Genomic DNA, 11,080 nt, shown 5'->3' with positions numbered 1-11,080 from the left:
TTGCAAGCATTATTAAACATGCACTCATTGTTTAAAATTAGTGGACATTATAAAATGCTCAAACACTTCTCAAATTCATGAACATTTTTCCTAACTCACAGATGTTTAAAAGTCCACTAATATTTTTAAAATAATAAAATATCAATTTTTTGTGGAAATATATAAATTCATGATTTGTTTAAAAATTTCATGAATAATTTTTAAATCTATGAATTTCTTTTATAAATTCATGAATATATTTTCAAATTCTTGTGCATTTCGAAATTCTATAATATTTTTTGAAAATATCAAATTTATTTTATGGTTTCAAAAAATTCAGAGTACTGGTTTTCTTTTAAACCAGTAACCGATAACTTTCTGCCCAAACCTACTGTTTTATTCACTGCTAGTTCTAGGGAAAAAAGGCTATTGTAGGTTTTGTGGTCTTTTTCTTCTCGCATTTTATGTTCTATTATCTCCTTTTGTTTTCTTTTTTCTCAAAAATCATGAACAGTTTTTTGAGTTCCTGAACATTTTTCAGTTTAAATAATAATAATAATTTCGGAATGTTTTAAAATTTGGATTTTTTTTATTAAATTCAAGATCATTTTTCAATTAATTTTTATACTGGTTTTGAAAGAGCGAAGAAAAGATGACGACAATGTCATTGGCGCAGTGGTGGGGTGGAGTCCTTGGTGGTCGCCAACGGCGATTGAGGAACAGGGGATGGGTTCATGGCGGTTCTAGCAAATGGACTACGACCGTGGAATCCAGGTGGCGTGGAAAATTTTCAATGCCTAAAAAGAGGAATTTGGGTTGAGATTGGGAGGAGGGCGAATAAACATGTATATTCAGGGCGGGAAGCATTTTTTGGCCATCCCAAACAGTATTAGGGGCTGAAACCCTTTTAGGCTTTTAGTCGAGTAGGTTAAAGTACAAACTAAAGGGTCTGGGGTTCGATTGTATCGTTTCCTTGCTCTGGTTAATATAGTGGTCTCGTCATATTGTTGGCTCAAGATATGCATGTAGGACCAAATGAGCCATGATTAATGGGATCGTGGTGATGTGGCTAACAATTAACATCCTCGTGCAAACTCGTACCAACCATGTCTTTAAAAGGAACCCCCTTTCTACTTTCTCACCATAGGGTACCCAACGCTCAAACCTTGTATGCTAGCACGAGCACAAAAACATAGGTTCTTTCTTCCAATCTTCATGGTGTGCTCGAGGAAACATCAAATGTAATTTATTTCATTGGACTAGGAGGCTCGAGGAAGTTGGCGCGGTCCCCTTTTGGCACAAAATGTCCACAATGAATAGCTGCTCTAGTTTAAGATGTAGAAATCACTGAAAGGGTCATAGAGCTTTGCTCAAACCTGCTGAACCTATCGAGCTGTTTTGTCCATTCAAGCCTTTTCCTCCAACAAAAATCATTTAGCAAGTTAGAAGAAGTGCAGTTTGCTCTTCAAACCGCCATGAGTGAACTTAGGGCTCGATGTGCAGGCTGATCGCCAGTGCTGGCTTTTGTTTATATTTTTCCTTCCCTAGCTCTGTAACTCTCCCGCTTCTCCTTCTTAATGAATGAACTACAACGCGTCTTGCTGCCTTTTCGTTAAAACAAAGTTTGAGGAAGTGATGTTGTTCTAGTAAACTATATAAAACTTGTAGTGAAATCTCTTCTGCTTATAAAGTAAAATAATTATGTTCAGTCAGAATGAAGTTCTAATAAGCACAAAATCAGATCAACAATGACATGGCTCAAACTAAGATGACTAGGTTAAGGCTGAAGCAGTATTGCGGGCAACGGGTAATCGAATCAAATCATATTATAAGGGGTATGCAGTTCCTGTAGGCCAAACCTCAATGTGGCACACTTTTAGTGATCCTTGCAGCTTTTGCAATTAACATTTTTTAGAATAGCTTTTGCAATTGCTTTCTCTGATTCCATCCTCGCTTTCAATAGGATAGCACCCAAAATTGTCACCTTGTATGACACAAGGAGTTAAAACAATAATAGGCGTTGGTTTTTTGTGCTCTATGATCCATCAATAAAAGAAATACTAGCTCTGGCATGTTCATGTACTTGGATGCACAATTTCCTTATGTTCTTGAGTCTTAAGAGTAGAAGGCACAAAGTTCACAATATCCGTAGTATTATGAATTGAAGAATAATGATCTTAGAGCGAGCATGTTTTTTGTGTGTGTGAATGCGGTGTCAACCATCACACAGCTGAATCACACTGGCTAAAAGTTTGATTCTTTTTCCTCAAAGAAATGAATTCCAACAAAGATGTAACATCACTACTTTGGTAACTAGTAATGAGTTGTAGTGTGCATCACGATCATTTCATAACATCTTTTTTCAATTCTGAAAATGAAGATACTTCAAAACCTCATAAATGCTATAAAATACATCTAGAAAACCATACACAAATATATATGGGTAGTTTCATGAAATTTTGATGGACAAAACTTCCCATATAAATTATTAACCCTAATATGCAAGTAGTTGGTAGATCAAAAGTCTACTGAATTGAGGGAATTTTACTTTGTGCACACTCTTGAAAAGTTGTGAACAGTTTTCCAATAATATTAGTAATCTATAAGAAAATTTCAATTAAATTTGGAAAGTCAAATAACATCTTACAGTTCAAAACTCCATTTGAATCAAAAACGAGTTTGTATTTTTTAGAGGTGCATATATAAACTAAAGGAACTTGCAAATATTGTATTTGATCCTAGAATGATCCAGGGAAGCCTCCCAAATATTTGCACATGGTTTGAATCTTCAAATAATTTAAAAGTTCTTTAATTTAGATGGATTAAAAAACAAAATAATTAACATAAAGAAATAAATTACCCTCCCCTTACCTTTTGGGCCCACCTCAGCAGCAAGTCCCAGAACCAGCAGAACGGTGTAACCCAGCCCGGGACCATCTCTCTCTCTCTCTCTCTCTCTCTCTCATCCTAACTCATGTGTCATAGTCCACCTCTAACTGGTAGACGTCTTGCACATCGAGCATGCATTGTCATCGCGCACCATCTCCTGCTTGCCATCACCGTAGGCTTCAAACCCTATTGGTTCGGCTCTGAGCTTCGTCATGCCCGCCGCCATTTATGTGCATTGTGATTCGTGCACCAGAGTTGTCGGTGTCGTGGGGATGATTTCGACAATGAGAGAGAGAGGGGAGTAGGAGCGACGTTGTATCTAGCTTGACATAGACATGACACATGAGTTTTATGAGTCGGGCCCCTCTCGGCGGAGGTAACAACCCTACGTCTCGAGCTCTAGGAGCTTTCTTCTTTTTCTGTGTCTAGAACTGATTATAAGTAATGTGAACCCCTGTCTACGAGCTACGGGGCGGCTTATATAGAGTGTGTCTGGCCCCTGGCGTTTGCCGCTACAGAGGAATTACAGGTTACATTGAATAAATCCACTGTAAGTGGTAACTGACGAAATAAATGCTAGTAACGCACGCCACCCAAACCGTCCTGGTGCTTCAAATATCCCTGTTGTTTGTTCATCTTCTCCTATCCAAGTAGCTTAGTCACTCGAGTATGTTCAATCGTCCGAGCACCTGGTGAACAGATGCGTCCGAGTAACGAGAACTCCAACGTTAATCGAGTAACTTCTTGGATCATCGAGGTTGACTCTATGGTTTACTATACCTTGTACCCTCATGGGGCTACCCTTAATGGGTAACCTCGTCGGCCGGGATTATCGCCGGGAGCATCCCACCCATCCGCCGTCGTCGTGATTCCCGCTGCCACCTTGCCACTCGCTTGCGGATAAGACTGTGGTTAAGATCGTATTGCCTTGCCCCACCCATTCTTCCAATCACCACTCCCTCTTCCGCAGTGTCCAAAGCACACCCGTGCAACCATAGTTCGTCGTCATGGATGCACGCCCGTGTCGATTTTGCACTGATATGTGATGGATTCAAGCTATTGATTAACATGTTTCTTGTGTGTGTTGATGGAAGATTTAGGTAATCTTACGTCTAAGCTTGTCGACTTGACTAAGAAATAACAAAAGCCAAAAAAAATATGGGATTGGTTTTATTGAGAATCATTGCCTAACGGGTGTTCTTTAAGATGAAAATTTGTGTGCAACCTTTTTTTTTTGAATGTCGGCCCTTTATTGACTAAAAAACAAAGTCATACAAAGCCTCCTGGATACACTCCGGAGCAGAATTGAAAACACAAAGACCAGAAGAGTTAAAACAAGACCTAGCTAAAACATGAGCCAACACATTACATTGCCGACGAACATGCAAAAACGAAACCGAGGAGAAGCCTAGAGTTGCCATCTTGATATCATCAATGACGGAACCAACAACAGAACGATCGTGGGCTTTGGATTTCAGCCTTTGCACCAAAGAGAGGCAATCAGTGGCAAAGATCACATGGAAAAGGTGGTCCTCTCGCGCCATGTCAACTGCTCTGCGAAGAGCCAAAGCTTCGGCCATCTCGGGTGTGAGAGAACCAGAGAACACTTCGGTACATGCCTTGATGCATTGACCCATATGGTCCAGAGCTACTACACCAGCCCCAGACTTGTTGAAGTCATGAAATGAAGCCGCATCAGAAAAAAACATAACCGTACCTGGAGGCGGTGGAGACCAATTATAGCTAGAAGCAATGGTCTCACATCTATTCACAGGAACAGGCTTGTAAATATGCTCGAATATCATGTCAACATAACCACGAATTTTGCTTGCAGTACTTCGCGGAGTAGGAACTTCAGGAGTATTTCGAGCCAAATTTCGAGCATCCCAGATGTGCCAAATGGATACAGCCATCACAGTTGCCTCACGATCTGTGCAACGAGACAAAAAATCAAAAAGCCACTGCTTTGGAGACCTGAATTCACGACGGCGCAGCTGGACATGAAAGAAATTCTTCACTTCATCCCACACATTTCTTGCATAATGGCAGAAGAGCAAAGCATGCTCGATACTCTCTATTCGGCCGCAGAAAGCACATGCAGTAGGAGCAGGAACATTGCGTCTACAAAGCTGTTCCCCGGAAGGCAAACAGTTATGCGCAAGACGCCATAACACGATCTTCATCTTGTTAGGAGCAATAACGGACCATACAGATTTCCAGTCCTTCTCCTCCGCCGCTCTGTTAGAAGATTGGCCACGACCATTACTACTAATACTTGCCATGAAGCTTTTCGACCGAGCCATGTTGTATGCCGAACGAACGGAATAATGCCCTAACCTGGTAATAGGCCAGTATGCCAAATCTGAACCACCATGCCTTTTGATAGGAACCTGCAGGATCGCTGCAGCAATGTCCGGCTCGAAGAACGCTTGCACAGTCTGATCGTTCCAAGAACCAGTATCTTCGTCCAACAGACAATGAACTGTAGCTGTTTCCGGGATTGGTGAGGTTGTCCTAACCATGCCAGGAGGAAACAAAGGGATCCAATAATCAGACAATATACGGGTGCCTTTACCATCACCAATCCTCCAGCAAATCCCTTGCTTCAGAAGTTCCCGACCATAAAGGATGCTTCGCCATGTAACTGATGCGGACCGAGGAGCTGTAGCATTCCAAAAGTCTCCATGAGGGAAATATCTTCCTTTGAGAACCCGAGCACATAATGAATCTGGTTCTGTAAGTAAGCGCCATCCTTGCTTCCCAAGCATAGCTTGATTAAAAAGTGTCATATCACGAAAGCCCATTCCCCCGAGAGATTTTGGCGTAGTGAGCCACTTCCAGGACCGCCAGTGCAGCTTCTTCTTCCCATCTTCCCTGCCCCACCAATGGTCTGAGATAATCTGACGGAACTTCTCACACGTGGCCACCGGAAGCTGAAAACAGCTCATAATGAAAGTCGGAATCGCCTGGATAATTGATTTTAGCAAAACTTCCAACCCTGCTCTGGATAAAGGCCTATCAGACCAACCATGTATACGCTGCCAAGCCCTATCCGGGAGAAATTTAAAAGTACTTGTAGGAGACCGTCCAACTACAGTAGGCATGCCAAGATAGGAACCATGGAAAGTTTCATTTGTGATTCCAAAACTTGCCATGACACGGTTCTTAACACTGACAGGACACCTGTTGCCAAAAATTATCGAGGACTTGTCCTTATTGATAAGTTGTCCCGATCCTTCACAAAATAGCTTCAGAATGGAATCCAAAGAGGCCACACTACGGATGTCACTTCTGGCAAAGAAAATGCTATCGTCGGCAAACAGGAGATGTGAGATAGGTGGGCCAGAGCGACCGTTGCGGATGCCATGTAGCTCGCCACAATTCTCCTTCTGTAATAACAGACTCGACAATCCTTCTGTGCACAAAAGAAACAGGTAGGGGCTAATTGGGTCCTCCTGACGAATACCACGCGAAGGAACCACAGGTTCAGTGAGCTCACCATGAACCCTGACTGCATACCGAACATTGGTGACACACCTCATGACTGACTCAATCCATGCCGGAGCAAAACCAAGCCGGCACAAGCAGCCCTGAAGATAACTCCACTCAATACGATCATATGCCTTCATCAAATCAATCTTCAGGGCAAAGAAAGGTTGCTTCGCCTTTTGTTGTCTAATAGTATGCATAAATTTGTGTGCAACCTAGGGCAGTGAGTCGACAACCAAGGCCTCGGTGTGGGGTATTGGGTGACATTTGTGTGAAGCTCGTGGTAGTGGGGCAGCGATCGTGGCACATGGCATAAGGCAGAGATTGGGCGGATGGTGGTGGCACTGTCACATGAAACTATCACCAGATGGGGAAATGGGGATTGGTATATTTCAAGGAGGAAGGAGGAAAAATAAACATACTAGTGTGTGACATTGATGTTGTAAAATGGAAATTGGTGGGAAGGTAAATAGGTGAACTGGCCGTTTTGAAACGAGTACGAGCAGAATAAGCCTAACTAGCTCTTGGATTGATGCACAATTATTTGGAGCGCTCCTTCTGAAGGAGTGAACCCGATTCTCGTTGTTTGTTTGGACTCGTGCATCCATAGCCCTGAAGCTGTTAGAGCATTAGGGCTCCTCCACCCAGTCCGGGAGCGAGCTGCGGAGTGGAGAGAATCTGAATAGGTTGTTACCTGAGGTCCAACCTCGCATATATTTTTCTTTGTGCCATTATATATCTTGAGAGCGTATCCCCGGCCCATTAAGCTTTAATTTCTAGAGTTGGCATTGGTGCTCGCATTTTTTTGAATTTATATCAGGCCTTCTGGCGTTGTGCTTTCAATGGTAGGAGACGTTCTCGTCGACCACTAAGGTGTCTATGGCGAATTCGTCAATCTAAAAATGATGTGTCGACTCAGTCTTTTGCATGTGCTGATAAAAGTAGGGTGTGCATGCGTACGTTCATAGTGATAAGCGTATATCCGTATGTACGAGCGTTTGCATCTCTACCGTCTTTTTTCCCTCCCGTGACCCACCCAAACAACAACACTAAAATTAAATATATATTTTCCGCTTTCAAAAACTTCAATGATCCAACAAGGCATGCTACTTCGATTCATATGTTTTTTTTTTTTGGTGTGCAATTATCATGAAGACGGCGGCGACAATCTCTGCAGCGTGTACGCGTGATTCCACAGAAACCAAGCGTGTACGCGTGGTTCGTTTGATTGAGTCTTCCGCTACGAGGAAGACTTCACGCTTGGAAGACTCGAGTCAGCCTCAGAAAACAGAGAGAGAGAGAAGCGTGAACGGCTTCACAGGTTTGTTACGAGGACTCCAAGTCTCCCCTTGATCGAAGCAGAACGCGTGGAAAAGGACTCGAGACTCCTCTCGCTCTCGCTCTATATCTCTACTCCTAATGTCTCAGTTGGTAGGTCGCGTTCCGGGTTTTATTTTCGTCTCACCTCATCCGGTATTTTTTAGTACTTCTTTGGTACTTCCTCCCACCTCCCCCTCAGCCGTGAAAAATCAAGAAAAACCCCGCGATCGAGTCCCGCACACGCCCAAACTCCCGTCGTTATCTCTACTCCTAATGGAGCAGTTGGTAGCCTTGTACGGTTTATTTTCGTCCCACCACTTTCAACCGTTTTATTTCGCTGGTTTTTTTTCGTCCCTCCCCCACCCCACCGGTTTAGTTTCGCGTCACCCTCTCACACAACGAAAAAACTTAACAGATCATAACTTTCCATGCTGGTGCAAGTTATTTTTAGTAATGTCTTTATGTGAAAGAATCAATCACGATCAATCTCTAAATATCAAATCTAAATTAATTAACCTTACCTTAAATTGCTCAATCACATTAATTAGGAAACAAAATAACCGATTTTAAGAAAATATCTACTCTTAGTGGAGGGTATTACATACCAAACATAGGTACGTCATTAGCTCGCTTCCTTCCCTTCGTCCCTCAGTCCCATGCTCGTGGCGCTGAAGTGGCATCGACAGGCGATGGCGGCGAGGACAGCACGTGGCAGCCCCTGAAGCACGAACACGACTGCACCTCGGGTCTGCCGTCTCCCAAGATATGGGTGAGTTCTCGTGATGCCCACCCTAAACCCTCACGTCCTACAAATTCCTCAACCTCTACCATCTCGATTTCGTCCATGCTCTGATCCAAATGACGATGCAGCTCCGGCCGATTGACAATGGAGGTTTGCCATCCTTCCTCTCAGCACCCACTCCTGGAGGAACGACACGCCATGCCGATCGAATCCGGTCGAGATCACTCACCAAGATTGCTATTCGGAAGAAGAGTGGGACGGGATTTGCACTTTTGTTAATATAACATATACTTGTGCAGGTGCAGGTTTTGTTTTAAAAATCCAATTTGTTTATCCTTTTGTCGCTGAAATTGTTTACTAATTATGTCATTGGTTTTATTTCTTCTAGATGTTGTATATTCTTGGATTGAAGGGACTGTCTGACAAGGTGAAAGAGCTAATCTCTACTCCTAATGATCATGGGCTAATCTCTACAATTTATTTTTGTCCGGTTTTTTTCGTCCCACCTCCACCCCCTAGCCAGCCCCACCCCTCGATCTTCTCCAAGTTTCCGGTTTTCTTTTTTCATGCAGGAAATCAGGACACAATCTATCTTTCCTTTAATGCACATCTCCCCGTAAAAAAATCAGGACACTATCCCCTCCTTCCTATTAACACTAACACACATTTCTTCTGAAAATCCGGGATGTAATCCTCTCCTTCCCACTAATCTCTCTTATATGGCTTTCCCATAATTATGTCGGTCCTGCTCAGTTTGATATAATTCAATTTGGACGAAGGACGCCAGAGATTAACTTTCGCTGGCAGAGAAAGAGACTAGGGATTGATTGGTTTTAAACATTGGATTCGGTATTAGCTTAACATATGTAGGAACAAGACGACCATAGGAAAGGATGGCTTGCTCGACCTGCATGTTTCCTGTATATTCATTCTCTCTCCAATTCTAATACAGTCCAATTGATCATTGTATATTTATCTAATCATGCTTCCTATATCGTTTTGTATGGCTACGTGATGGGGTCGCATCCACATGGGGGAATATCGCAGATTGGATCGGAAGCAGGCCGCACAGATGAACCACCCCACCTCGTTGTCTGCCTGCACGATCTCCATTAATATCCAGCGCCGCCTCTCGAGTGGACGACCTGCATGTCGCCAACAACACCACTTACCTCTGCGCTCCGACCAAAGATCATTGTCCAGGTGAGGGTACCTCGCCTAGCTGAACATTTTGAAATACCTATTAGGCATGAGGAGAAAGAGGAAACATCGCTGCCCCGTGCTTATTTAGATTATAGGAGTTTGATAGCACATGACTTTCTTGTTAAAAGTCGCGAAGGGGAGCTCAAATATAAATTGTACTTTGATAAACATCACCCTAAGACTATTACTTTGCCTGCTCCCTCTTTGTTTAACTTGTCTGCAGGTCCTCACATTGTTTCGTGAGTGGCCATTCAAGCCTATCGAAATCCTGCACCCGCCCCGGAACCGGAGCCACAAGATGAGCCTCCACGACTATCTGTTTATTCTTGGGATCCACAGGAGGCAGATGAGTACGAGAGGAGAGCGGAGGCTGCTCGACGCCATGCTACAGCTCAGGCGGCGATCGCCGCTGCGTCACAGTATGACCCCAACTTCACCTATGAGTATCCGCCAGGCTATCCCTGGAATAGTCCAACTTAGCCCAAAAGCCTAAGCTTGGGGGAGTACGTATTTCCCACCGACATTACATTTATGTTCACACACACTCATTGCTAGATGTCGGTGTTCATACTCTTTCACTGTAATATCCATGCTAGTTTATTTTTCTTTTTCCTGCTTTCTTCTTGTGTGTTTAATAAACCTTAAGAAAAACAAAAAAATAGTAGTAGTTTATTTCTTTGCTGTAGTAATTAAAAAGGAAAACCCAAAAATATTTCCCGTTCTTCTTTTGCTTGTTGGGAGCTTTCCCGTGTAAATAGTTTTTATTTCTTTTCTTTTCTTTTCTTTGGGGGTCAGTAGGAGAAGACCATGATTAAATTGTTGATGTGGCTCATATATGCATGATTGTTTATTTAACTTAGAGCCCATATTACTTGTCCTCTCCTATTTATTGAATGCTTCCAGATTCCAGCTTAGTCCAATGCACGTGCACTCTTATTATTATTCACATTGTTCGGTCATGCAAGTGAAAGGCAATAATGACGATATATGATGGACTTATTGGGATGAGAAAAGCTGGTATGAACTCGACCTCTCTTGTTTTTGTAAATATGATGATTCATCATTCCTGAGTTAGCTATTATGAAGTAAGCATATTTGCAATGACATTTAGAGATTATAGTTGCTTGTGTCATGCTTGATTAGCTATGAGTTATAATGGTTTACCTTGCATGCCAACATGCTATTAGAATGATTATGATGTGGTATGATGGGATGGTATCCTCCTTTAAATGAATTGAGTGACTCGACTTGGCACATGTTCACGCATGTATTTGAATCAAATCAACGCAACATTCATGATATTTATCTTCATGGTGGATTATATCCTACTCATGCTTATACTTGGTGTGAATTAATTTTAATGCATGTTTACGACTGTTGTCGCTCTCTCAGTTGGTCGCTTCCCAGTCTTTTGCTAGCCTTCACCTGTACTAAGCGGAAACACTGCTTGTGCATCCA

Source organism: Triticum aestivum, chromosome 3B, assembly GCF_018294505.1.
Source record: "Triticum aestivum cultivar Chinese Spring chromosome 3B, IWGSC CS RefSeq v2.1, whole genome shotgun sequence".
Taxonomy (NCBI): Eukaryota; Viridiplantae; Streptophyta; class Magnoliopsida; order Poales; family Poaceae; genus Triticum; species Triticum aestivum.
Note: the sequence above shows the minus strand (reverse complement) of the source record.